The sequence below is a fragment of the Somniosus microcephalus genome, chromosome 14 (genome assembly GCF_052327205.1).
Source record: "Somniosus microcephalus isolate GS21.2 chromosome 14, FLI_Smic_1.0, whole genome shotgun sequence".
Classification (NCBI taxonomy): domain Eukaryota; kingdom Metazoa; phylum Chordata; class Chondrichthyes; order Squaliformes; family Somniosidae; genus Somniosus; species Somniosus microcephalus.
This window is the reverse complement of record NC_141000.1, coordinates 13544719-13572713: the sequence shown is the minus strand read 5'-3', so window position 1 is coordinate 13572713 and position 27995 is coordinate 13544719. Positions and strand designations below refer to the sequence as shown.

At 45.3% G+C, this 27995-nt stretch overlaps 1 protein-coding gene across 4 annotated transcripts in view; it reads right to left on the bottom strand.

The window, feature by feature from the left end:
- LOC147107338 (FERM and PDZ domain-containing protein 4-like) overlaps positions 1-22195 on the bottom strand; it is a 506420-nt gene extending 484225 nt beyond the window's left edge. For all 4 annotated transcript variants that reach the window (XM_086006256.1, XM_086006260.1, XM_086006258.1 and 1 more), the window contains exon 1: positions 20517-22195. The gene's annotated coding sequence lies outside the window, so the exon portion shown is untranslated. The remainder of the gene's footprint in view (positions 1-20516) is intronic.
- Positions 22196-27995: the final 5800 nt, after the last annotated feature.

Below are 27995 nucleotides of genomic sequence, written 5' to 3'. Positions count from 1 at the left end.
TCACAGGGAAAGGCAGAGCTCCTGGACCACTCCTGTCATGTTTGGCGCCACTCGGGTCATGTCGTGCGCATGACTTACGCTCCATGAAAAAACTTTCGGTTTTTAGTGGTTTTCGGTTTTCGGAAGTGCGGATAAAGGATAGTCTACCCGTATTGCTAAGACGAACGAATATGAAACAAAAAACACTGTATTTCCCTTCTGAAAGATACTGGTTAGGCCTTAACTAGAATACCATGTCCTGTTTTGGTCCCCGGACATGGTGAGTTATATAGAGGCCCTGGAGATGGTTCAGAGGATGGCTATTGGCTACTAGATTGTAACCTAGCTTAAAAGTCCTTGGTTACCATGGTAGGCTTAGAGAGCTGAGTCTATTTACTCTAGAAAAGCATAGGCTTTGGGGATATTTGATTGAGGTCTTCAAATTAATGAAAAGACTAGACTGTCCATGTGGAAAGACTATTTGAATTGGATCGGCTGGGGATAACCAGTGCACATGCAGATAATGGCCCGGAGTTTCCGATCGCAGGCCGCCCGCGGGCGGAGGCCTGCGATCTGGAAAAATCTGCGCCCTTACCTGAGGGCTCCCGGGACGCACACGCTTCCGCTCCTGGGCCTCACCAAACTCCAAGTGCGCAGGGCCCACGTATCCCAGGGGCGCAGGTAGTTCGCAGCATCCCTGGGATCACGTGGGCCATGGGGAAGCCAATCACAGAAGGGAATCTTCCTTCATACACTTGACAGGAAGACCTGTCAAATATATGAATGGAGATCAATGAAAAAATAGTAAAACTTTAAATACATTTTTTTTAAAAATCACATTTTTAAAATGACTTGAAATTACAATAAATTAAGTATTTTAAACAAAAATTTAATTATTTGAAAAAAATAATTAAAGTTTTTTATGGGGCTAAAAATAAACTTACCTTTTTTAAAGTATTTTTAAATGATAAATCAGTGAAAAAATTTTTTTTTTTTGCTTTTCTCAACTCTTATCCTGGTAAAAGCAGGCCTTATGCCTGCTTTTACCAGGTGTAAGAATTGTAAGGGTTTTCTGCGGTCGGAGGGTCTCCAAAGAGCAGAACTGTCCGCCCGCAGAGGCCCTTCTCCCGGGCAGATCGGAAATGCCGGTTTTCAGCGCATGCACTGTGCATGCCTGAAACCAGCATTTCCGATGTCCCTACGGGTGGATACACAGCCCGTACCCACCCGTAGGGATTGGAATATCCGGGCCCTAAGATATGTACGCATTGAACTAGGTCAGAAGGTTTTTCTTATTCAGAAGGTCACTGACTTTTGGAACAAGCTGTTGGTTAATGCAGATTCACTCAAGTATTCAAAGGGGAGGTGGACAAGTTCCTAGCTATGGCTGATATCACAGCAGGTGAGGTATTGGGAGATGTGTTCATGGTCAATGTGATCTTCTGGAACTTGTGATCGTCTTCTGGGGTCAGAGAGGGATTTCCCAGATTTTCCCCCCCCTGAATTAGCCTAGGGTTGTTTTTCCCTCTGTTTTTCTGCCTCTCCCCAGAGATTACATGATGTTTGGTGGGTGGGGGCTTTGGGGAAATTGATGCCCAGTTGCATCGTGACTGTATGGGACATACTGAATGAACCAGTCGTTCTTTTCCCGACTGTCATTTTTGTGTGTTCATACGCAAGTCAATATCTAAGTGATAAAGTAACCATCACCAACTGCTACTAATTAAAGTTACAGGGAGAAGGAATTGCCAATAGCTAAACGCATTTTTTAACATAACATTTTATCAAAAGAGATAGATCTTAATTAAACTATCAGACTCGCAATGGAAAACATGTCTTGATGAATTCATCTTAGTCCCAATCACACTGTGGACTCTCCTAATATCAGCTTGTTTGTTAATATATTTGCTCAATTCAAGTGTTCTGTGATGGTCGTTTTTTAATAACATACAAAATCATAGCGAAAGGTGCTAACTTTGTAACAGTTAAGCAACTAAGGATAGGAAAGGAAAAAAACTTCAGAAAAATGGTTATATTAGAGCTAATTAATAATAATCATCGCCTTTGCAATGCACACAAGGTTCACCACTTACTGAAATTTCACACCGACACTGGAAGTAAGTATTACTATCCCGTTACTGTAGTTCATGAAGAAATGGCTGGTACAATGAGTCTGGTTACAAAGAATCCAACTCTGTTCTAAAGTTAACTGCTGAAAATGTTCAGACACTCGCTCCTTGGTGAATCAGTGAGTGTATCTAGCAAGTAGCTGTGCCATGTAAACCAGGAAAGTCACAAGCTTGATTCCTCGTCTGTGCTGAGGTAGCCAATCAGCCGCGGCACCAGTAGGGCTGCCGCAATTGGCCTAAAAGCCACGAGTCAAGAAAGGGAAAGCAGCTGATCACTTATCTGGCAATCCCTGTGGAAGTTAGGCTTGGCTGTGATAATCCGTGCAGTCAAATAACCTCACTGTCATGGCTCACATATCAAGTGCGAGCACTTAGGTGACCAGCATCTGTGGAACCTTACCCAACGAGGAGTAAACACCCGCAGAAGAGGAGGGAAAGGGAGAAAATTGACAAGAAAGGAAATAGTTCATAATCAGTATTTTATCAAAATGTTTCATTTTGTTAAATGATGACAACTTGATAGATTATTTGGCTCAATGTCAGCCATTAGTCTTCATGGTAATAGTTTTCCTTAGAAAGTTGCCCTGATGGTAATGAAGCTGTCACTTCTTGCCCATCCTCTTGTTATTGTGTAACAATGTGTGTCTTCAGAAATGAAGGAAATAAATTGATCATTCGACCCTGCAAAGCAATTAACATAATATGCTTCCCTGTTGCGAATTTAATTAATAAAATACAAACCTATTATTCAAAATTAGCATTAAATAATTGCATAAGTAATTTTGGACTTCTTGAATTTGGGGTAAATATTAATTTGAAATGGAAGAGACAATTTAATTTCAGGGACTTGCATCTTGGTCCCAACCAACATAACAATTTAAAGTCTAATTTGTAACTAATAAGACATGATAACCATTTTTACCTTTCCTGTCATCAATAATGATGGGATGTAGTAAGTGTGAAGAAGGTCAGACTCACCCCCATTGTTATCTATCACTTGTACAGCCTACTAATCACTAATAAATGACTGATGCAGAACATTCTGAAGCAGCCTTACTTCCCTTAGTCATCCATTAGCACTGCATGAACTAACAATACGTTATCATTTAGCTCTAACAGATACATTAGAGTGGGATTCCATCGTTCACAATTCGGACTTCAGACCAAATTGTTTCTGTGGCCGTACTGCATTCTGTAGCAGGCTTTATCATGAAGTAGAGGACAGTGAGCAGAAAGTGCATTCGGTGATAGCCAAATGTTTTAACTAGCTCAAGGTCACATATTCTGGAACAGAACCTGCTGGAGGCTCCACTATTGCCACAACTACAAAATGACCATTCGCTCATTTTCAAATTCTTAATCTAATTGACCGATTTGGAAATAGTCCCCACATGCCAACTAGTTAGAACATATGGCCAGGTAATCAAACTACTAATGTGTTATAGGAAGTCATTACCAGATTGGAGATGGATTTCAATCTAAATGGTGGTGAAAAATTAATAAAATGTGAAGAATTATTTAGTATCTAAATGGGGTAGAAGAGCAAAGGGATCTCGGAGTATAAATACACAAATCGCTAAAAGTAGTGACACAGGTTAACAAGGCCATAAAAAAGCAAACCAAGCACTAGGGTTTATTTCTAGAGGGATGGAATTGAAAAGTAGAGAAGTTATGGTAAACTTGTCTCGAACCTTGGTTAGACCACACTCTGAGTACTGTGTACAATTCTGGTCGCCATATTGTAAAAAGGATATAGAGGCACTATAGAGGGTGCAAAAAAGATTTACACGGATGATGCCAGAAACGCGAGGATATACCTATCAGGAAAGGATGAACAGGCTGGGTCTCTTTAAGAGACGGCTGAGGGATGATCTAACAGAGGTCTTTAAAATTATGAAAGGTTTTGATAGAGTGGATACAGAGAGAGTGTTTCCACTTGTGGGGAAGAGCAAAACTAGAGGCCTTCAATATAAGATAGTCACCAAGAAATCAAATAGGGAATTCAGAAGAAACTTCTTTACCCAGAGAGTGGTGAGAATGTGGAACTCACTACCACAGGGAGTGGTTGAAGTGAATAGTATAGATGCACTTAAGGGGAGGCTAGATAAGCATATGAGGGGGAAGGGAATAGAGGGTTATGCTGATAGAGTTAGATGAGGAAAGACGGGAGGAGGCTCGAGTGGAGCATAATTGCCAGCATGGACTAGTTGGGCCGAATGGCCTGTTTCTGTGCCGTATATCCTATCTAATCCTATGTATCTAAAAAAACCCGAACCAGGTTCATATTTAGCATACACAGTCACCCAGCTCATGAGCTAAGTATTAATTATTTTCGAGGAATTACTAGACTCCAGTAATGGTATATTTATGCCTGCTAAAGGTAGCCATAGTATGTTTTGTTACAGCCTTGCTGAGTTTGACCTTGTTCTATTCAGGTTCTATACAATCAAATAAAATGCAGCCTAAACTATCACAACGCACTATCCGTATTGGTAGACCCAGGCACAATTTACAGTTCATTATGAGCAGTATTTCACAAATGGTTTTGAATGATAGTTTCTTAACAAGATGTAAGAATGGTCTCTGAAGAGCAAAAGGTATAAAAATATTATGTCATAAACATAGTAAAGTATCTCCTAATCATACCTGAACAACCTGGTGTTTGTTTCTCAGTTCCGAAATCGAGCTCTTAGCTCAGCTGTTATGTGAGAGACATTGCACACTGGAAAACCGATACAAGTGCCACCTGATTCAGACTAAATTAAACCTGGTGTCATGGGCAAGTACAGATACCGAGAGGTCAGCAGCATATTATCTTCATTCCACCAATACACTTTTCTTCAAAATTCCCAATTTTAGGCCTGAAGCTTTTTAATGGGCCCACACCTAGCAAGTGTACACACTCCTTATCATCGACAATGGGTCAGAATTTGCTGTCAAAATAACGGCGAGGCTAATGGCGTTCACCATTATTTATGTGCAAATGGTACAGCAATTTCAGGCAAGGGGCAGATGCTGCCTTTGTGCGTTAGATACGAACTAAACACGCTACAGAAAGTTAAGTCTTGTCCATTTCAATCTAAGCACACTTTTAATGATGTGATAAGTATTAATTACTGCCAGTCAACCTCTCTGGCACTGAAAATTAACTATTACAAGTGTGGAGTCTCATTCTTTCAGGTTTTAATTGTTGTTGGAGATTTTTTTTAAATACTTTTCCTTTCTGTCTCTTTTTTCTCTCTTAATTTAATCTTTCTTTTCCTCTCTGTATTTGACATTGAATTCACCCACTCTAATTTACACATCCTTCTCAGTCCTTGCGCTGTGAATTTCACAATCCTTCAAACTGATTGGTTAAGGAGATACCCAGTTGCTTTCCCTGTTCACTGAGGTCCCAGATGCCCAGTTTCCATTCCTGCGATGTTATCAGCTCGCCATGCAAAAAATGTTAAAACCTAAACGTGCAAGGCTTTGCCCTGCTACAGCAAATTATGGCCCAATGTATTCGGTTACTGAGATTTAAATCTGTTTGCAACTTTGAAGAAAGGCTTTTATTCCCCAGTTTCTAAAAGCAGTCAGCAAAGCCAATTAAGGATGATACTGATCCTTTTCATTTCTGACATATTTATCTAATCTCAAAACACAAAGGGCTGGATTTTCTGAATGGAGACATGTTGGAGGCAGGACTGCTGCTTGCCGGGTCTCAGTCCCGCCTCCATCATCTTCTGGCCAACCAGCGGGATTTCCCCCTGATTGATCGTGTTAAGCCCGCCCCGTGGGCTCAGCAGACCAATTAGGGGGAAGTCACTGACAGAGCACGTCAACGTCTGACGTGCCATCTGTCAAGATTTCTTGAAAGAAGAAATGTCAGCATTTGACAGCTCTGTGAAGCTGTCAAACACTGACATTTTGTGTAGTTTGGATGAACCTTTGTGTTCAGGACTCATCAAACCTTTCTACTTTGTAGAAATCAGATGACTGTTGGTTCGGAGGATCCAACAGCCAGTCTGTGAAATCTACAATGAAGATGTCGGGACTCCGGATCCAGAGCAGCTGAAGGCTGTAGGCAGAAACAAAGGTAAGTGAACATTTTCTAACACTTTACACTCACCTTACATGCTTACCACTCCACACTTGCACCCATCGCTCACCTCTACATTGCACTTTCAGACCCCTCCGACCCCCGCAGACCTCCTATTCGACTCCTCCACCCTGGCGGGGTTCTCCGAGATCGGGAATCCTGCACTTGAAAAGGTAAAATGGGACTAATCCTTTTTTCTGCCTGTTAATTACCTGTTAACAGGCAGTTAAAAGGATTTAATCCCTTTCCCTCTTGAGGAGATGGGACCCGGGTCAGGACAGCTTCCCACCTCCTGGCAAAAGGGCACGGAGGCAGGATGGGGGCAGGTTTGCCAGCCGCCCCCACTTTCTGCAGCTTTACCAGCAGTCCCGCCTCCATACCCGCCTCCTCGGGGCTGGCAAAATCCAGGCCAAAGACATCCAAAGTGTTAACTCAATTTGTAAGAACATATGAAATAGGAATAGGAGTAGGCCCTTCGGCCCTTTGAGCCTGCTCCGCCATTCAATAAGATCAAGGCTGATCTTCTACCTCCAACTGCACCTTCCCGCACTATCCCCATATCCCATGATTTCCTTAGTATCCAAAAATCTATCGCTCTCTGGCTTGAATATACTCAACGACTGAGAATCCACAGCCCTCTGGGGTAGAGAATTCCAAAGATTCACCACCCTCTGAGCGAAGAAATTTCTCCTCATCTCAGTCCTAAATGGCCGACCCCTTATTCTGAGACTGTGACCCCTGGTTCTAGACTCCCCAGCCAGGTGAAACAACCTCCCAGCATCTACCCTGTCAAGCCCCTTAACAATTTTATATGTTTCAATGAGATCACCTCTCATTCTAAATACCAGCTTCGTAAATTGCACTTCTATATGTAGTTGTCATAAATGGTGGAATTAATGTCCACATTTGCCTGCACCTATATATAGTCAAAAAAAGTTCAAGTGCATTTGACAACTTTTTTCATATTGAATAACACCAGCTTCTCTCCACCAAATGAAGCTTTGGCAAGACAAATTGAATTGTAAACATTATGCACATAAAAGGAAATAAACAGCCTACAACTGCTGGAAATCTAAATACAGGCAGTCTGGTCAGTATCTGTAAAGAGAAAGGTAGGTTACCATTTTAGGTCTAGATTCCTCATCATAAGTTTTAATTTCTGATGAAGTAGCTACGTCTGAAACATTAACTTGTACTTTCTCTTCACAGATGCTGAAAGACCTGCTGAATATTCCCAGCATGCTCTGCTTTTATTTGAAATTTAAACAATCTGACGTCACAGCGGATTAGATTATATACAAGTTTAATTAAACCAAGTAGCGTAGACCTAATATTGTAGCAAAAAAAACTTTAAAAAAGTGTAGCTTAAAATGCGAGTGTGTAAGGGAAGAGAGAGAAAAAGCAAGAGAGAGAGAGATGGATGGATGGAGGGGGAATGGCATCTTTAAGTTACCAAAGTACTAAGGCCATTCTTGTTCAGTGCCAGTTCAAATCTAACAGCTTTCTCATCTGGCTGTTCTGGAAGCTACATTTAGATTTAATTCAAAATGAGGTTAAAATACTCTGACTGTATTACTCCATGAGTGAATGCGTAGAATTTTAAATACTACAAATTCAATCTCAATCCAGCTAGTGCTGCATCTTGCCACCCATAAAAATGGGGGCACAGTATCAAGTATACAAAGTGGGCAACAATGTGAACAATGGATCTCACAGTCCAGGTTAGAATGAGGAATCTCTGAACGTTTGCAGTTAGCTCAGTTTTCTGTGAAACTTATTTTGTTATTTCACTTTTGGTCTAATCTGCATTGCAACATATTCATTAACTGCAGCAGATAGGCTGGGACTGGTGACAGTTGAGAAAATCTAACTGTTCTCAGTCTCACAGTTCCAGTTATAGACGCAATGACATAGACCGAGTGAGATTTAATTCAATGGGCAGAGGCAGTGGGGATCTATCGCATTCAAAAAAAATACTTCCATAATTTTGTTAAATTGATATCTTTAGTACTTTCGTGTTCGTTGTTGAATGGGCTGAAATCATAATGCCCAGCGACTATCTCAAAGCATTCAGTCCTCACTGCAAAATCCTTCAAGTCAAAATGGATATGACCTTTGATATAATTATTCATTACTGTAATTAATATTTTCACCTTAGTCTTATCTGAGAGACACTATAGTGGTGAACCCTTAAAGATTGCTGCCTATTTTTAGTGGCCCCTATAAGTACAGTACAGGTACACTATCCCTTATCCGAAAGCCTTGGGACCAGCTGAGTTTCAGTTTTCGGAATTTTTCAGATTTCAGAAGGTATTATTATAAGACTGGGAAATTTGTATTTAATATAAATTGTAAAAGTTCAGGGTGCCTCTTGCGACTGTTCCGTGTCTCATTCCCCTTCCTGCTTCTCTGGAAAGCCGGATATCGGCTGACTCCTACTAAGCTGGCCCGCAAATCAGGTCGGGGGTCGGGGGGGAGAAAAGAATATTGGACGGGCCGCGGTTCAGTTCGGGGGGGTCCGAGGGGGGGGTCGGGGGGTGGTCCGGGGGGGGTCAGGGTCGGGGGGGGGGTCCGGGGGGGGGGTCAGGGTAGGGGGGGGGTCTGGGGGGGTCGGGGCGGTCTGGGGGGGGGATCTGTAGTGTATGTGCCTTTAAGAGCCCCATGTGTGCTGTAATGCCGGTAATGGCCACTCGGGCTATATAAGCCTGTATATTGTGTTATATCCGTTAGTACCCCTCCAGACTTTGCTTAGTAAACACCTATGAACCAACTCCTGTCTTCAGTGTCTCTATCAACACACGGACACTACAGTGGCGACGAAGTGGAAATGGACTTACCTGCAATTCGGCAGCACCTCAAGTACATCGATTCCTCGGGCGTCCAGAAGACTCAAGAAAGTGAAAGAAGCTGTGGTTTCACCAGCTGGCCAAGCTGGTGGCAGGTACAGCGCTAATCCTTCCTGGGCGTCAGGCTGGGGCTCCAGCGGCTGGCTCTACAGCTGGGACAAGCAGCGAAATCGGAGGCAAGCAGTAACAGACGGGGAGGGAGCACTCGGGAGACGGCCGGCGCTGCAAGCAGGTCGGCGTTCAGACCTAGAGAGAAAGTCCAGCGGGAACGAGTCTCCAACTGTAAATAAATAAATAAAAAAAGAACGGAAACCGCGGGAAACAGCGTTGTCATCGGCAGCAGCGGCGGGAAAGCGCGGGAAGCGCCATATCTTTTCTGCAGAAAAGAAAGAAAAGCGCGGGAAGCGCCATATCTTTTCTAAGATGCCTAAGTCTGGCAATATTGATGCTTTTGATAGCGAAATAGAGGATTGGACCACATATGTGGAAAGAGTAGAGGTATATTGCACTGCAAATGGAATAGAAGATGGAAAAAAAAGCTTCAGTACTGCTGAATTTAATGGGCGCAAAGGCATACGGGCTGTTACAAAATGTAATCACTCCAGCCAAACCAAAGGACAAGGATTTTAAAGAAATTGTTGATACCCTGCAGGAGCACTTAAACCCAACACCGCTGCTGATAGCGGAACGATTCAAATTCTTCAAGAGAAATCAACACAAGAATGAAAGTAACGCTGATTACCTCACCGAATTAAGAAAGCTATCAAAACACTGCCAATTCGGGGCAGGACTAGCAGATTATCTTCGAGACAAATTCATCTGCGGTCTCTTAAGTGAAGGAACACAAAAAAGGCTGCTTTCTGAAAAAGATTTAACACTGGACAAGGCTTTCAGTATGGCTGTATCATACGAAGCAGCAGCAAGAGGAGCTGCAGAGATACAACAAAAGACACAGGACTTCGGCACCCATGAAATGACACAGGGTTTCGGAAGATGTTATCGCTGCGGCAGATCCACCCATAACCAGAGGGACTGCTGGTTCCAGGACAAAGCATGCAGGCAATGCGGAAAGATTGGACACATTGCACGGGTATGCCGATCTGGACAAAATAAATCCACAGACAGGAAAAAAAAATCAATAAAGAAAAGTGCAGAAAGGTACAAATGATGACAGACAGTAGCTCCGAAGACCAGAAGAGCGATAGCGACTCCGAAAACAAGAGACTAAGCTGTCTCAAATTACATAATGTACTTGCCAAAGATGATTACCAGACCATTTGGGTTACCCTCACGATAGCAGGGTCCCCAGTTAAAATGGAGCTAGATACAGGATCAGCTCTGACCGTAATAAATCGACGGGATTACGAGAGGCTATTTCCGCATATACCTTTAAAAGACACATCCATTATCTTAAAAACATATACGGGGCAGAAAGTATACCCCAAAGGAAAAATAAGGGTGCCTGTTGTATACAACGGCAAGGAAATACAAAAGTTGTATTTATACATTCTACAAGATGGTGGCCCACCGCTGTTAGGACGTGAATGGATCAGGAAAATACGTTTAGACTGGCACTCCATTCAGGCACTGACGGTGACCAGTAAGAAAAAAAACGATGATGACATCATACCTGAATGATTAAAAGACATCTTGGCCAACGCCAAAGAAGTGTTTCAAGAGAAACTAGGAACCTTGAAAGGCATCACCGCCTCAATAAAAGTGGAAGATGCAGCAATTCCCAAGTTTTTTAAAGCAAGACCAGTGCCATACGCAATTCGTCCAGCAGTCGAGGCAGAGCTGGAGAATTTGGAAAATGCAGGCGTATTATCCAAAATAGATTGGAGCGAGTGGGCAACACCCATCGTTCCAGTCATGAAGAAAGTATTGAATAATAATAAATCTGAAGAACAGAGAAAAATTCGCATCTGTGGAGACTTCAAGGTGACGGTAAACCCGGTCCTTCACACGGTACAGTATCCTCTTCCGAGGATAGAAGATATTTTTGCCTCACTATCCGGAGGGAAACGTTTCACCAAAATTGACTTGGCACAGGCATATCTACAGATGGAAGTTGAAGAGGCCTCTAAAAAATATCTCACGATAAATACACACAAAGGTCTGTACCAGTACAATCAACTAGTTTTCGAAGTAGCATCCGCTCCAGCTATCTGGCAAAGAGCTATGGAGCAAGTCCTCCAAGGGATTCCGGGTACTCAATGCTACCTAGACGACATCCTTGCAACAGGAGAAAACGACAACGAGCACCTTGCCAATTTGGAGCAGGTGCTCACTAGGCTGAGAGAACGGGGCCTACGAGCAAATCGCCCCAAGTGCGAATTTTTCCGAAATCAAATATCATATTGCGGCCACATAATAAATAAGGAAGGGTTGCATAAGTCCCCTGAGAAAATTGAAGCGGTCATAAAAGCCCCAGCACCTGAAAATGTTTCACAATTAAGGTCGTTCCTGGGATTAATAAATTACTATCATAAATTTTTATCGAACTTATCAACTCTTCTACACCCTCTTAATGAACTGCTACAAACAGGAGTAATTTGGAAATGGAACGAAGACTGTAAACGTGCCTTCTATAAATGCAAAGACTTAATCACGTCCGAAGAAGTTTTGGCTCATTACAACCCATTACTGCCAATCAGACTGGCGTGCGATGCATCCCCTTACGGCATAGGAGCAGTATTATCGCATAAATTCCCTGATGGCTCGGAACGGCCTATAGCTTTTGCGTCACGCTCATTGAACTCAGCTGAGCGTAACTATGCCCAAATCGACAGGGAAGCACTCAGCCTGGTATGGGGAGTGAAGAAATTCAACCATTACCTACACGGACAAAAATTTACCTTGTTGACTGACCATCAACCCCTCATCTCCATATTCAACCCTAAAAAGGGTGTTCCCATTATGACAGCGCAAAGGCTACAGAGGTGGTCCCTTTTTCTAGGAGCACACCAATACAACATAGAATACAAAGGATCAAAAAGGCATGGGAATGCTGATGGTTTATCGCGCCTACCATTGCCAATGGTAGAAGAGGCACCTACAGTAGACCCAGTGGAGATGTTCCACTCTACCATAGTGGAATGTCTACCAGTAACAAATTCTGCCATTGAAAGGGAGACGAGAAATGACCCGACTCTCTCACGGGTCTACGATTTAACAGTGAAGGGATGGCCAGCACATGGCGAACCACTGTTGCCAGCATTCTCGCAAAGAAGAGAACAGCTGTCAGTGTGCCGAGGAACCTTGATGTGTGGCTCCAGAGTGGTGATTCCACCCAAACTCCAGGATAAAGTGCTAAAGGAGCTTCACGAGGGGCATCTGGGTGGAGTGAAAATGAAGAACCTAGCCAGGGCGTTTGTATGGTGGCCAGGTATCGATGGAGACATCGAAGAAATGACCAAGAGCTGCCTAGGATGCCAGAAGGTCCAAAATGCTCCACCACAAGCCCCTCTACATCCATGGGAGTGGCCCTCATCTCCCTGGCAAAGGGTACACATCGACTTTGCTGGTCCATTTATGGACTCAATGTTCTTAATCGCGGTTGAGGCACACTCCAAGTGGCCGGAGGTAATAAAGATGTCCTCCACCACCACGGAAAAAACCATCACAGTATTAAGAACCATATTTGCCAGGAATGGGCTGCCGGAACAGATCTGTTCTGATAATGGACCGCAATTTGTGTCTGAAGAATTCAGGAAGTTCTTAAAAAACAATGGGGTTAAGCACTACACGTCTGCCCCATACCATCCCGCCACCAATGGATTGGCTGAAAGGTTTGTCCAGACCTTCAAGAAGGCCATAAAGGCCATGGGTAATGAAAACATAAAACTTCAGCACAAGGTGGATGACTTCTTGTTCGCATACAGGAATGCAACACATACGGTTACCAACCAAACTCCCGCCATGATGTTCTTCAATAGAAACCTAAGATGCCGGCTGGATTTGGTCAAGCCCAACATCAGAAGGGACGTGGAGAACCGGCAGTTTCAAGGCATGAATGAAAGGCCAACTAGAACCTTCCAGATAGGTCAACAAGTTTTGGTCCGGGACTACCGTACCGAGAAATGGCAGCCTGGAACTATCTGCACACGACTAGGACCACTGATGTATACCGTGGACATTGGAGAAAGCATAATAAGGCGGCATGCTGACCAAATCATAGAGTCATCCGAAAAGGGACAACCTACACCACAACTCTATACGCCTAACGATGAAGTAGAGATACCCATATCTACCTCCGATCCGGTGATACTGGAACCCGATGAACCCGACACTGGCATTCAAGCTGAATCAGCCTTGCCAAAAGAACCTACTACACCACCAGAAACTACTACACCACCGAGGCGTTATCCGGACCGAGTCAGGAAGCCTCCAGAGAGACTGACTTATAATTAATTAACTACAGCAATGTGTATATTATTTTTCTTATAATATGTAATTAATAATTACTTAAAATATAATGTACTGGTTAGCTAAAAAGGGAGGAATTGTAGTGTATGTGCCTTTAAGAGCCCCATGTGTGCTGTAATGCCGGTAATGGCCACTTGGGCTATATAAGCCTGTATATTGTGTTATATCCGTTAGTACCCCTCCAGACTTTGCTTAGTAAACACCTATGAACCAACTCCTGTCTTCAGTGTCTCTATCAACACACGGACACTACAGGGTCAGGGGGAGAAAAGAATATCGGACGGGCCGCGGTTCGGGTTGGGTCGGGAGAAAAGAATATCGGTCAGGTTGGGTCGTGGGGGGGGGGGAGAAAAGAATATCGGACAGGCCGCGGTTCGGGTCGGGTCGGGAGAAAAGAATATCGGACGGGCCGCGGTTCGGTTCGGGTCGGGTCAGGGGGAGAAAAGAATATCAGACGGGCCGCTGCAGCTATCGGACGGGCCGCTGTATTGTTGGGTTCACTCTCCTGGTACCTCCTTCACACTGCCCAGCTCGGCCTGCAATCTCCTACCCAGGAGGGAACTCTGTGACCCTCTGCCCTGCTCAGCGTAAGTCGTGCGCCACTCTGGTCATGTCGTGCGCACGACTTACGCTGAACAAAAAAACTTTCGGGTTTTAGAGGTTTTCAGTTTTCGGAAGTTCGGATAAAGGATAGTCTACCTGTACTGCATTGGTCCAAACATGGGGCATCTTCAGCCAGCACTGTGTGTCACTGAAGAAAGGAAACATCCAACACTCATTAATGACAGAATTATTGAAGGATATTTTCTGCTAATATAATGCTTTCTCTTCACAGATGTTGAAAGACCTGCTGAATATACCTAACATGTTCTGCTTTTATTCGAAATTTAAACAATCTGATGTCACAGCGGAATAGATTATATACAAGTTTAATTAGACCAACTGGCATAGACCTAATATTGTAGCAAAAAAAAACTTTTAAAAAGTGTAGCTTAAAAAGTGAGTGTGTAAGGGAAAAGAGAGAAAAAGCAAGAGAGAGAGAGAGATGGATGGATGGAAGGGGAATGGCATCTTTAAGTTACCAAAGTACTAAGGCCATTCTTGTTCAGTGCCAGTTCAAATCGAACAGCTTTCTCATCTGGCTGTTCTGGAAGCTACATTTGTTTCCTCCATTTTTTTGCTACATGAAATAATAAAAGTCTGAAGATCTTTTCAGAACAACTCTACTTGCTCCATAGTGCCGGAGATCTGCAGATCAGCACAACTCCCACAGATATTGGTGATGAGATACGTATTTATGCTGTACCAAATTCCTGCTGTCCAATCATAAAGTGGATGAAACACCGATGGGACATGTATGGTTTCCAGATTCAACAGTTGTATTATATAATCAAGTCAAAAGATTCCGAGAGCTGCAAGACTCTAATTTCAATAGCTATTTTGCATTCTTCATTTTAAATTCTAAAATATCTCAACAACGTAGCTCTGAATGACAGAACACTTAAAATAAACACTGAGGTATATCTCATGTTACAGTGTGCTAAAAGTGAGAATGTTAAAAGCAGTTTTGGAAATGCAAACCGTATAAAAGCTGTGCTTTGTGATAATGTGATGCAACTGCTATTTCTTTACAATGCCACGCTGTGTTTGCAAATGATGAGGCAAAAATAGGCTGGGTAAAAATAGCAAAGGGTACTGGTGAAAGGTGTAATGTCAGACTTGGGGAAATGCTGAGTTAAGTCCAACAGGAGTCAGTTTTTGGATCCCTGTTCTTTCTAAGCTCCATAAATGTTGTAGGTATCAAAAGCAACTGTAAGCTTATCAAGGTTGCTGGCAACACTAACATGTAGAGGATGTCGCAGAAGATTTGCAAAAGGATTTAGATCAGTTATGCAACTGCACAGACAAATCACAGAATAAATGTAACTGATAAAAGTAAAGTCTTGCATGCAAGTTAAAACACCACACAGCAAGAGTATATAATGAAAAGATGTGAATTAGGAACTTAGCCATTAGGAGATGGGAGGCTTAGAAAGGGGTGTGGAAGTCATTGAGGCACATTACTTTCTATGTCCATACAATGTGAAAAGCAATTGAAAAGCTAATAGAATGCTTGGATGTAGCCAGAACAGTAGAATACAAGTTTAAAGACGTTGTACTAAGGTCAGGTTACACTTAGACTGAAATTAAACTGGTGCCAGATGACCCCAGTGTTGGGGAAGGGTGGGGCCTCACACCTCAGGGCTTTAATATTCTCAGTACTCTTCCAAGTTAAAAATAACAACAGAAAACGCTGGAAAAATTCAGCAGGCCAGGCAACATCCGTGGAGAGAGAAACAGAGTCAACGGTTCAGGTCGAAGGCCCTTCAAGTTGTCCTGCCATGTTTGTATAAATTTGTGCCCAAAACCACGTGGCACTGACACACAATTATCCGCAGAACTTAAGAGTACTCCATTTAGTTTTAGTCACCATGCCACAAAGACATAGATGCATTGGAAAGGTTAAAGGAGGTTAGTTATGAGGGTAAATTAGAGAAACGTCAGCTTTACTGCTTGGAAAGAAGGGAAGAAGGGGTTTGAGGGGAACATTGTTGATGGATAGAAAATATGTTTAAAAGGTATATTGATAAGCCTGGAAAACCAGGATTATCATTTCAAAGTTAGCCAGGAGAGCGTCAATCCAAATAACTGAAAAGTGCATTGAAAATATAAATACTCATCAGGAAAAACATCTTTACTCAAAGAATGATGAAACGTTTCCTCACACGGTAGGAAGAGTTGAGAATACTGGGGCTGGTCACAATACAGTTGGATGTTTTCTCATGCTGCCTTTTGTTAATGTCCCAATATCACCGCATGTTCTTCAACAGAAAGGTCCTGACAGTTTTATAAGGCATTGATTGATTGATACCGCTGTAGTATTAGCGATTCTACATCGTGTTTAGAAACTATTATAATCCACAAAGGCTTAAACCTAGGCTCGAAGGAAATTCCACACATTTTAGGAGGCTTTTCCAAATACCTCCAACCCTTTCCCTTTTTTTGAACCAAATGACATTGACTAGGCTGTGTGTGTAATAGATACTTAGAAGCGACCCTACTTTGCGCCTGGTGGGCCAACACTCAGTAAGATGAATGAGTGCATTAGCTGGAAAGACGGGATTTCAGTGTATTTACAGAGCCACCCAGTCTGCACCACCGTGTCAAAGCTACTTACGTTTAATATCACTACGAATAACAGTATCCACTTCACACTCTGCTCAGAGCTCCAAGTGCGGCACCGAGTCCTGTTCGTGAGTGTAGGTTCCAACATTTATTTTCACTAATTCAACAAAATGAAAATGCGGCAATGGTGTTCCAGCCTCAGTGCTGGAAAAAAAAGCCAGCCAGTTAATGAGGAGGGACTGACAGGAAACGTAAGCTGGGGCGGGGATTTGTTCGGAATCTGCTTTGCCGACACCGATTATTAACGCGAGCTTCCAGTTTGCAGTAAACTTCCTGGTGTCTCTGGGTGGCGGAAAGGTCCAAGAATCTGTCTGCTAAAACCTGCCGCCCCGGGCCATTATAACCCGGCACTCCAGCCCTGTGCTGGATCGTTGTGTTGTTATATTTCTGTTAGTTGTTGCCTGCTCTCTGGGGAAAGGGTCGGTTTGAGTGGTGAGCTGCCAGTGTCTCTCCCTCTCCCGGGCCAGTGTCTCCCTCTCCCGGGCCAGTGTCTCTCCCTCTCCCGGGCCAGTGTCTCCCCCTCTCCCGGGCCAGTGTCTCCCTCTCCCGGGCCAGTGTCTCCCCCTCTCCCGGGCCAGTGTCTCTCCCTCTTCCGGGCCAGTGTCTCTCCCTCTCCCGGGCCAGTGTCTCCCCCTCTCCCGGGCCAGTGTCTCCCTCTCCCGGGCCAGTGTCTCTCCCTCTCCCGGGCCAGTGTCTCCTCTCTCCCGGGCCAGTGTCTCCCTCTCCCGGACCAGTGTCTCTCCCTCTCCCGGGCCAGTGTCTCCCCCTCTCCCGGGCCAGTGTCTCCCTCTCCCGGGCCAGTGTCTCCCCCTCTCCCGGGCCAGTGTCTCTCCCTCTCCCGGGCCAGTGTCTCTCCCTCTCCCGGGCCAGTGTCTCTCTCTCCCGGGCCAGTGTCTCCCTCTCCCGGGCCAGTGTCTCCCTCTCCCGGGCCAGTGTCTCTCCCTCTCCCGGGCCAGTGTCTCCCCCTCTCCCGGGCCAGTGTCTCCCTCTCCCGGGCCAGTGTCTCCCCCTCTCCCGGGCCAGTGTCTCCCCCTCTCCCGGGCCAGTGTCTCTCCCTCTTCCGGGCCAGTGTCTCTCCCTCTCCCGGGCCAGTGTCTCCCCCTCTCCCGGGCCAGTGTCTCCCTCTCCCGGGCCAGTGTCTCTCCCTCTCCCGGGCCAGTGTCTCCTCTCTCCCGGGCCAGTGTCTCCCTCTCCCGGACCAGTGTCTCTCCCTCTCCCGGGCCAGTGTCTCCCCCTCTCCCGGGCCAGTGTCTCCCTCTCCCGGGCCAGTGTCTCCCCCTCTCCCGGGCCAGTGTCTCTCCCTCTCCCGGGCCAGTGTCTCTCCCTCTCCCGGGCCAGTGTCTCTCTCTCCCGGGCCAGTGTCTCCCTCTCCCGGGCCAGTGTCTCCTCTCTCCCGGGCCAGTGTCTCTCCCTCTCCCGGGCCAGTGTCTCCCCCTCTCCCGGGCCAGTGTCTCCCTCTCCCGGGCCAGTGTCTCCCCCTCTCCCGGGCCAGTGTCTCCCTCTCCCGGGCCAGTGTCTCCCTCACCCGGGCCAGTGTCTCTCCTTCTCCCGGGCCAGTGTCTCTCCCTCTCCCGGGCCAGTGTCTCTCCCTCTCCCGGGCCAGTGTCTCTCCCTCTCCCGGGCCAGTGTCTCTCCCTCTCCCGGGCCAGTGTCTCCTCTCTCCCGGGCCAGTGTCTCCTCTCTCCCGGGCCAGTGTCTCCCTCTCCCGGGCCAGTGTCTCTCCCTCTCCCGGGCCAGTGTCTCCTCTCTCCCGGGCCAGTGTCTCCCTCTCCCGGGCCAGTGTCTCCTCTCTCCCGGTCCAGTGTCTCCCTCTCCCGGGCCAGTGTCTCTCTCTCCCTGGCCAGTGTCTCTCTCTCCCGGGCCAGTGCCTCCCTCTCCCGGGCCAGTGTCCCCCTGTCCTGGGCCAGTGTCTCCCCTCGGGGTCAGTGTCTCTCCCCCTGTCCCAGGTCAGTGTCTCCCCCTGTCCCGGGTCAGTGTCACCCCCCCTGTCCCGGGTCAGTGTCCCCCCCCCATCCCGGATCAGTGTCTCCCCCCCCCCCGTCCCAGATCAGTGTCCCCCCCTGTCCCGGATCAGTGTCCCCCCCTGCCCCACGTCAGTGTCTCCCCTGCCCCCCTGTCTGTGATAGTGGATTGGTGGTTAGGATCAGACCAGCCATGATCTTATTGAATGGCGGAGCAGGCTCGAGGGGCCGATTGGCCTACTCCTGCTCCTATTTCTTATGTGTCTCCCCCTGTCCCGGGTCAGTGTACCCCCCTGCCCCGGGTCAGTGTCCCCCCCCCCTGTCCCGGGTCAGTCTCCCCCCCCCTGTCCCGGGTCAGTCTCCCCCTGTCCCGGGTCAGTGTCTCCCCTGCCCCCCTGTCCCGGTTCAGTGTCTCCCCCCCCCTGTCCCGGATCAGTGTCTCCACCTGTCCCGGGTCAGTGTGTCCCCCCCTGTCCCGGGTCAGTGTCCCCCCCTGTCCCGGGTCAGTGTGTCTCTCCCTCTGTCCTGTGTCAGTGTCTCCCCCCTGTCCCGGGTCAGTGTGTCTCTCCCCCTCTGTCCCGGGTCAGCGTCTCCCCCTGTCCCGGGTCAGTGTCCCCCCCTGTCCCGGATCAGTGTGTCTCTCCCTCTGTCCTGGGTCAGTGTCTCCCCCCTGTCCCGGGTCAGTGTCTCCCACTGTCCCGGGTCAGTGTGTCTCTCCCTCTGTCCCGGGTCAGTGTCCCCCCCTGTCCCGGGTCAGTGTGTCTCTCCCTCTGTCCCGGGTCAGTGTGTCTCTCCCTCTGTCCCGGGTCAGTGTGTCTCCCCCTGTCCCGGGTCAGTGTCCCCCCCTGTCCCGGATCAGTGTGTCTCTCCCTCTGTCCTGGGTCAGTGTCTCCCCCCTGTCCCGGGTCAGTGTCTCCCCCTGTCCCGGGTCAGTGTGTCTCTCCCTCTGTCCCGGGTCAGTGTCTCCCCCCTGTCCCGGGTCAGTGTCCCCCCCTGTCCCGGGTCAGTCTCTCCCCCTGTCCCGGGTCAGTGTGTCCCTCCTCTGGTTGCCGGGAGCCGGGCCGGGCCGGGCCGGGCTCTCTGTGGTCTGGCCGGGGCTGCGGGTCTCGGCTGCTTCATTGCCAGTCTGGGGCACCGACAGGGCGCCGTGAAGTCTGGAAACCGACGTTAACACATCGGACCGAGACTTAACTCGCTTCTCACTGAATTGTATTATTTCGCGGCGTTTTATTTTGAAAGTAGGGTTGTGGTTTTTTTTTTCTGTTTCACCATTTTATTCTCTGCCCCTCAACAGAGCGGGACCCAGCACCGACCTGTCCAACCAGCCCCCGCTCCACAGGGCGAGGCGTCTCTGTGAAACACCAGAAACCCCGGACGACCTCTCCCAGTCGGGCCAAGCAGCTGACTGAGCGCCTGGAGGAAGGTTTTTATGTTCATATGACAAATAAATGCGTGTAATGATACAAGAGGGAGAATACAGGCAACAGCCTCCCTGCACAATGCATCCAATGTGCAGTAATGTCTGGAGTGACCTTATCGCACTCAAACCAATCCCTTCCAGCTCACACAGACTGGAAGTAACCAAATGCTCCCACCCACAGATTATAAAACACACACGGCACACCGGGGATTACTTTAACTTTTCTTGTCAGCAATTAAAGTGTTCTGCTGAGGCAATGCATTTGAGAACATGTATTTTATTCTACTAATCTTAAAATCAAATGGTGCCTTATACTTTAAGGAAACAAAGCAACCGCTTTGCAAATAAATCGCAGGCAATACTTCATAATCCACTTTTTTGTTTAACATTATTGGAAAATGAGTTGTCTCTGCTCCCCACCCGATGTAATCTAAGGAAATATCTTACCTTGTAGCCTGCTGCCTTTTCCTTCTAATAATTTGAAATGTCAGTTAAAATTCCTTCGCATCCGCAGCGCAAGAGATTAGCTTCATTTAAAAAAAAGACAGTTTTCGTACAAGTTCGGTGTCAGTTCTGCAAGTGAATGAGCCTTTTGCCAACACAGAATTCAACGCTGGCTGATAGACTTTGGTCCATTTTGTGCATGGACCGGCAATGGATGAATGTTTGGGTCGCAATGCAAACACGCAGCAACCGGCTTTAAGTCTGGCTTTTGCAAACCAGCAGGTATTCTGCCAACCAGAGTTACATCGATGCTGGAGAATTGCTTGCTCCACTCCATTGTATCTCCAAGGCACCTTTCATGCTTCATCTATCACGGTGAAATGGCAACTGACCCCATTGGTGTGCGCTACAAAGCTCAGTCAAACAAGAGTAAACCTTTCGAATAGTAGCACTTGGCTGATACTGCCGGCTGATCAGTCATTTAAGGGGACGCTTTCGCCGCAAGCGATTCATTCTGTGTACCTCACAGAAAAAAAAAGTTCAGCAGGGGTGCTGGTTTAAAAAAAAATGCCCGAACTACAAAAGCTTTAACCTTTTCCTCGTGGTGAAATACCAGTCGCTTTCCTGCTCGCTTCAAGACCTCCTTTCACGAAGTGATGGTCTGAATAGGTTCGGCTTCTGAAAAGAACTAGTGCAAATTTCGCTGCCCAGCCTCTCCTGAGAATAGGATGCATTAATCTGAAACATGAGGAGAATTGCTAACAAGAAAACCTACCCCAAATCCTCACTGAGCTGTAATTCAAATCCTCAGTGTGTTTTTTTAAACTTGTGGAAATAGAAAAGCATTGATTTCTGCGATTTACAACTGTTCATGGTATATTAATCTTTTAGTAAAATAGAAATTATATAATATTCCTTTGGTTTGCTGTGCAAAGTTAAGCATCTGGATAACATTGATATTTCATGTCCATTCTCCACTATTGTCAATTTTTTTCATTTAGGCTGCTCAAAATATTTTGTATTGATTCATTCCTTTCTTCCCCAAGCCAGTGGTTAGGCACTCTAATTCTATAATTGAATATTCCAATTGAAATTTTCCAATGAAGAGGAATATGACTATTGACTTATTCGTTGATCTCTTTCAGCACCCAGATGGATAATATGGGATGATTAATTATTCTCAGCGTGCATTTATTATTTAAGAGAGTAAATGTGTCATCAACCCGAACAGCTTCAAAAATGAAGCTATCTTATTATAGGCCACGCTTCTCCACTCGAGTGCGTATACTTATTGTGGGTAACCTATATAAGTGGATTGTATTTGAAGGACACATGTCCCCCTCCACTAATTTCTTTGCAAATCTGTCATATTATGTTTTAGTAAAATATGTCATTTTCATTTAGCTCTGCAGTTCATGGACAGAGTTCACAGGCGAAACGTTCCTGACCTGCTCTCACCTTTGCAAATGGCTGTTATAAATTGTTTATGCAGCAACTTGCATTTATATCACTGTTTATACAGACAGGACAGTTTAATGCATCATTGCTCACTAACAACTGGAGTTCAATCAGTGCTACATTTAAAACAGTCCTGTCTGTGTAAACATAAAGCAACATTTTTCTAAATTAAACCTTGAATTACAGCATACTTTGTATGTACTCCTGTTGGATGTGTAATCCAGAGAAGTGTATAAATGCTGCGAATAATCAGTTGTGCAGTTTAATGGATTGCATACATTGTATTACAGAGTACACAGAAAAGACAATGGCACCTCACTGTGGACAGTATGGTGTATCTAACTGTGCAATGATATTTAAACAATACTGTACAAATCCTGCATAATAAAAATTGTCAAAATAGTTTTTACATTTTTTGCGATTTATTGCCACGTGATCCATGCAAAAATATGAACTTGGATGTCTTATCTGTGAGACTTTATAGCAGGAGAAATTTTCCAGAGTTTCATCTGGAACTGGCCACAGGAAATATCTTATTTGCCACCTTCAGGAATTATTAGCATTTGTGGAGACTGGTGCACAAGATTGCAAAGTGGACAGGATAAGCATTGACAGACCTGACAGCCTGCTCTTAACTTTCTTTTCCTTTATACTCATATCTTTAAAAGGACATTTTATATTATAAAATCATTTAGATAACAGACTGTTGCTAAATTACAAAGCCAGGTATCCAGAAAATTACAGTGTATCAAATATGCTTCAATTCTGTATAGGTCAAGGGTGGCCTAGAAAAAAACCCTACATACTTGCACTCTCTACACACTGTCTACACTGAGAAAATGTTTTATTTGTATGTACTGAATGAGCCATGTAAAATGCTGAAAGATGAAGTACCTATGGGATATATGAGTGCTCATTGTATGGACTCCACCTAGGAATGGGAAAATATCAAGCAGTCTGGACACTTTTCCTGGAAATGTATGCAGTAGACTACCACTCTCAAACTGCATAACACACAAGAGAAGAGACAGGTTAATAAAAATCAGAACACACATCACCTCTGGTCCCCAATTGTAGAGAAAAAGGGCTGGATTTTCCCAGCCCTGGGGAGGCGGGTTTGGAGGCGGGACTGCCGGGAAAATGGCAGAATTTGGGGGTGGGTGTCCAACCCGCCCCCAACCCACCTCCATGCCATCTTGCCAGGAGGCGGGTAGCCGTTCTGCGCCGGGTCCCGTCTCCTTGGAGACGAGAAGGGATTGCAGCCATTTAACTGCCTGTTAACAGGTAGTTAACAGGCAGAAAATAGGATTATCCCCTTTTTGCCCTCACAAGTGCGGGCTTCCCGAACGCTCCGAAACCCGCCAGGGTCACCGAGGCGAGCAGTGGGTCTGCGAGGTCCAAAAGTGCGCTGTGAAGGTAAGTGATGGGTGCAAGTGTGGAGAGGTGAGTATCTGAGGTAAGTGCAAAGTGTTAGAAAAAGTTTACTTACCTTTGTTTCTTCCTGCTGGCTTCAATCGGTGGGTATGCGGAGAGTCTCGCTCCTCTGCGGTAGAGATGACAGACGGCCGCTGCATTCTCCAGTGCAACAACCATCTAATTTCTGCAAAAGAAAGAGGTTTGATGAGGCCTTGAATTCAAGAACTCATCAAACTACAGAGAATGTCAGTGTTTGACAGCTTCACAGATGAAACGTCATACGCTGACATTCTCTGTAACCGGCTTTCCCTTAATTGGTCTGCTAAGCCCACTGGGCGGGCTTAACAAGGTCAATCAAGGGAAAATAGCGTGGGTTGGCCAGACATCGATGGAGGCGGGACTAAAACCCGACAAGTGGGAGTCCCGCCTCCAAAAGCTCCCCATTGGCAAAATCCAGCCCTTAGTGTTCCAATCCAAAAATATTCCCTGGAGCAAGTGGGAAAATCGCTGCACACCTCGTTCTGACTGTACTAGCCCACCCCAAGTCTGCCTTGCACCTGAAGCTTGTTAAATTACTGTACACACATATACACAACTAGGCTGTCATTTTTACCCTTCTGTAAATGCTATGTTGAGAATACACACCACTACAAGATTTTTGAAACATATACTATTCTGAGGGGGATTGACAGGGTAGATGCTGAGAGGTTGTTTCTTCTGGCTGGAGAGTCTAGAACCAGGGGGCATAGTCTCAGGATAAGGGGTCGGCCATTTAAGACTGAGATGAGGAGGAATTTCTTCACTCAGAGGGTTATGAATCTTTGGAATTCTCTGCCCCAGAGGGCTATGGATGCTGAATCGTTGCGAATATTCAAGGCTAGGAAAGATAGATTTTTGGACTCTAGGGGAATCAAGGGTTATGAGGATTGGGCGGGAAAGTGGAGTTGAGGTCGAAGTTCAGCTGTGATCTTATTGAATGGTGGAGGAGGCTCGAGGGGCTGTGTGGTCTACTCCTGCTCCTAGTTCTTATGTTTTCTCTTTGCAAACAAAATAACTTTGGAAATGTTAAATTAAAAATGTTTATAGCTGTACTGTTAGTTGTTTAATATTTTACAGGTTTCCTATTTCAACTTGTAATCTGTTTGTTTTTAATGTTAATTTTCCTTATAGGTGAAATTGTACCTCAGCATAGTTCAGTGCTTTCAGGCCAAGATATGATAAACGATTAAAAAAAACAATGTAATGTGGCCTCAGCAAATGCATAGGTATTGGGAGAACCACTTTAATATTACATCCAAAAATGTCTCCAATATCTGAACATTTTGCTTGTTTAGTAAAATACAGCAGAGGTGTTTGTTCAGTAGTAGTTTGAAATGGTTACAGTAGTCCCTAGTTAACTACCCTACTCTAATACAGTATATATGTGTGTTGTAGGGATGGGGGAATAAGGATGCAATTCAAGGTATCCTGAGGTAAAATAAGATGGTCCGGGGGGAAAAAATGATCTTGACCTCAGTTTAGATCTAACAGTGATTTGCAGGGCTCATCTTTGCTATTATGCAACCATTAGTTAATACCTCTGCACTGCCTAGGATATTGAGAACTAGATATTCTTGGATATGTATGGCACACAGCATGAATACAAACAAGATTAAAGCATTGCCAGTGAAAACACCTTTCATTTTTTTTTCTGACATATTTGCTTTGTTCAACTCATGGGAAAAGGCACTGTGATTATCTAGTTGGTGGTCTTGGCTGCGACCTTAACTATATGTAAAATGGAAGTAACCTTTGCACTCAAATGTTCTCCAGCTGGGACAGCAGCCTTGCTAACTAATTGACCTGCAGATTGGTTGAATGGAGATGCACGTTCAGCAAATGTGGATGTTGGTGAGCGAGAGTCGATGGTGCTTAATGCCTGCACCCCCCACAGCACACAGATATGTTTGATGGTGGCCTGGCTGAAGAACAACAATAATGCTGTGTTACTCAGATGTCTTAGCAGGAATGATTATGTAATAATGAATGAAAATCCACGCAGCCTAACCAAGTGATTACAGCTGGGCAAAGGAACTAAGAAAATGACAGGGAAAACATCATATGAGAAAGACTAAAACAAACAAGAGTAATGTAAGCAAAAAAGAGATTTTGCCACCCTGGCTCAATGGCCCTTTAAACACATTTTTTTCCCCCAGAATCAGAAAGCATTGCCAAAAGCATTGCTACAGATTTAACATCATGGAAAAAATGTTTTCAATAAAAGGTTTTGTCCCATGTGTGATTGACTATTGCTTGAAGCTTACCAGCTCTGACCCTCTTATAGCCTTCATGCATAGATGACAGTCAATTTCCTGCAGGGCACTGATTCAGAATATGGTGTGTGTTATTATAGATTATCCTCAACCACTGGTAGGGTCCGGCTAAAAGCAATTAGTAATGACACAGCAGGTGATAAAGACACATTGCTTCCTGAAAATAATCTGACGTTTGCATCAGAAATTTGAAACACATTTGGCAGTTGTTGACTCGGAATAAGAGATCTAGGATTATGTTGATAAAGCAACAATATAGTTAAGGTTATGTTCTATTTCACTGATGTGTTTTCTGTGCTGCTTCTTTTGAGTGTTTCCACTTTAAACATTATGAATATTATTATTCAATTTGTCTTAGTGCAAGTAATTTGGGCCAGAATTAGGTAAAATAACCAGTTATAGACCAGGAGCCAATCTGTGAAAAGCAACTGATTTAATAAAATCATAATACCTTTACAGAAAAGGATACATTTTCATAGGTACAGCAGGCTTCAAAATGTACCTTAGGTTTTGCTCTGTCTAATACTGTCTCCAATTTATCCTGGAAGGGAGGTGCTATAACTTCAACGTGTATCTGGTGTTGGCACCAGGACTGTTAATTAGGACATGGCCTTATTATACTGAAGGAAGTACCTGTGCCATAATGCAACACAACACACTAAAACTACAGGGCCTAGAAATTCAGTTGTGGGTCCGCCAGGGCTTTAGCGCCCGAAATTTTGCGCCGGCGTTAGTGCCGCTGTGCCCGACGAAAATTCGGTTGCCCCGGGCCCAGATGGCGGCGGGCGCTAATGGAGGGTTTTTGCGCCTCACTATGGGCGTTCAGTGCAGTTTCCAGGCGCTAATCCACCGCTGCGGTACCCGAGGCGGTGCGGCAGGCTGGGGTACTGCAGGCCTCCTCCTTCTGTTAAGGAGGAGCTGCCTGCAGCCGACCGCTGGCCGGTCGATTCGCCCGACAAATGAGCCCGGCACCTCGGGGAAGAGCCGGGCTCGCGGGCCACACACATCAGTGCCGCGGGGGGGGTAGTGGAGGAGTCCGGGGAGGGAGGTGCGGGCAGGCGGCCGCCGGGAAAGCGGCCGGCCGCCGCTCCACCTTTATGCGCCGGCGCAAAGGTGTGTAACATCCCTTTCAACAATCGTTGGTTGCGGCTGCCACAGGCGAGGCGGCCGCAACTGAATTTGGGCTTGGGGCCGGGTTACCACGGCAACCGGGACGCTGCGCACACCGATGACGTCATCGGTGCCGGCGCAGCGCTACCGGCTAACGCCGATGGTAGGGCCCAACGCAATTTCGTTACCAGCTATAATTCCGGCGCAAGACCCTCTAACGCCTCTAATTGGGCGCTAACCCCACCGAATTTCTAGGCCCAGTTATTTAATGTTACAGATCCTGCTTGAAAAAGGCTGTGTTAAAACATTTTTAAGTAATTTTTTTTTTAACTATATTTTATTGATGAAAGGCCTCTGAAATCTAGCCCAAATGACTACTCTTCAGATGAGCGCCTGGACACTTGTGTTTGGGGGCAGGCAGAGCCAATCATGATCCTATCCGCACCAGATTTCCACACATAAACACCCTCCCTAGTTCAAGTCCAAATATCTACCTCACAGATTATAGTGGTTGTGAAAAAACAGGTGACACAGTGCACATATCTTCAAAGCATAAATATGTTTTGCTCTATAAACATTGACCCCCGTTTGAATACTAGAACATTTTATTGCTGTATCCACCCTGACATTATGTGTAAAGACATCAGATTTGCTGTAATACACAGCCATGTTATGTCATTTTGCTGGATTAAATATTTGACCCTAATCTTTCAACATATGACAAATGCAGATGTACAATACTTGTTCAAAGTGACCTGATTCCTCATTTACCCAATCATTCTATTATCAGCCTACAATATCGATTTCCTATAAAAAATGACAGAGTAGATCATAGATTAAAATTTCTTGGCAAGTAAACTAAAAGCTATCACTTAGAACTGATTAAAAATGCACCTGATGTATCTTTGAAATATATATAGAGAGATTTTTGCTTGATGTAAGATCATTTAATTCAGTTTTATTTCATTTTACAACAACAGCAACTTGTAACACCTTTAACATAGAAAAAACTTCTCAAGGCACTTCACAGAGGCACAGGAAAAGTGCCATTACTGATTTCATTTTAGTTTTTTTATCTTGGTAAATCTTTACGTTCCATCAAAATGAAAGAACATCTCAGTGCTGGTGACTGGGGAACTTTCCTACTTTTCACACCAGTGTAAACATCAAGCGCTGCTAAATGACA